Here is a 1166-nt window from a genome sequence, read left to right as displayed (position 1 = left end):
CCATGTCTAATTCCTGGACTGAAGCTTTAGACTATGAATGTAAGATTCCTGGAATTCATATTAAAAATTTTGGAATCCTTATTTTTCTTTTTCATATATATTTCGAAATAAAAATCCAAAAAAATTAGAAAATCATAAAAATCAAAAATATTTTTGTGTTTCTTGTTTGAGTCATGAGTCATGTTATAAGTTTGGTGTCAATTGCATGTGCATCTTGCATTTTTCGAAAATTCATGCATTCATGGTGTTCTTCATGATCTTCAAGTTGTTCTTGGTAAGTCTTCTTGCTTGATCTTTGTATTTGCATGTTTTGTGTCTTTTCTTGTTTTTCATATGCATTCTTGAATTCTTAGTGCCTAAGCATTAAAGAATTCTAAGTTTGGTGTCTTGCATGTTTCCTTTGCATTAAAAATTTTTCAAAATTGTGTCTATGATGTTCATCTTGACATTCATAGTGTTCTTGGTGTTCATCTTGACATTCATAGCATTCTTGCATGCATCACATGTTTTGATCTAAAAATTTCATGCATTGCATCTCTTTAGTGTTTTTCTCTCTCATCATAAAAATTTCAAAAAATCAAAAAAAAATATATATCTTTCCCATTTTCTCTCATCAAATTCGAAAATTTGGATTGACTTTTTCAAAAATTTTTAAAATCAAATTGTTTCTCATGAGTTAAATCAAATTTTCAATTTGAAAATCTTATCTTTTTCAAAATCTTTTTCAAAAAATCAAATCTTTTTCAAAATTCTTAGTTATTTTCAAAAATTCCAAAAATATTTTTCAAAAATCTTTTTCTTATCTTTATCACATAATTTTCGAAAATAACATAAACAATTAATGTTTTGATTCAAAAATTTCAAGTTTGTTACTTGCTTGTTAAGAAAGATTCAAACTTTAAGTTATAGAATCATATCTTATGATTTCTTGTGAATCAAGTCATTAATTGTGATTTTAAAAATCAAATCTTTTTTTTTCAAAAACAAATTTCTATCATATCTTTTCAAAAATATCTTCTTATCTCACCTTTTCCAAAAATTTGATTTCAAAATATCTTTTCTAACTTCCTAACTTCTTATCTTTTCAAAATTTGTTTTAACTAACTAACTAACTTTTTGTTTGTTTCTTATCTTTTTCAAAACTACCTAACTAACTCTCTCTCTCT

The sequence above is a fragment of the Arachis ipaensis genome, chromosome B04 (genome assembly GCF_000816755.2).
Source record: "Arachis ipaensis cultivar K30076 chromosome B04, Araip1.1, whole genome shotgun sequence".
Classification (NCBI taxonomy): Eukaryota; Viridiplantae; Streptophyta; class Magnoliopsida; order Fabales; family Fabaceae; genus Arachis; species Arachis ipaensis.
This window is presented reverse-complemented; position numbering follows the sequence as displayed.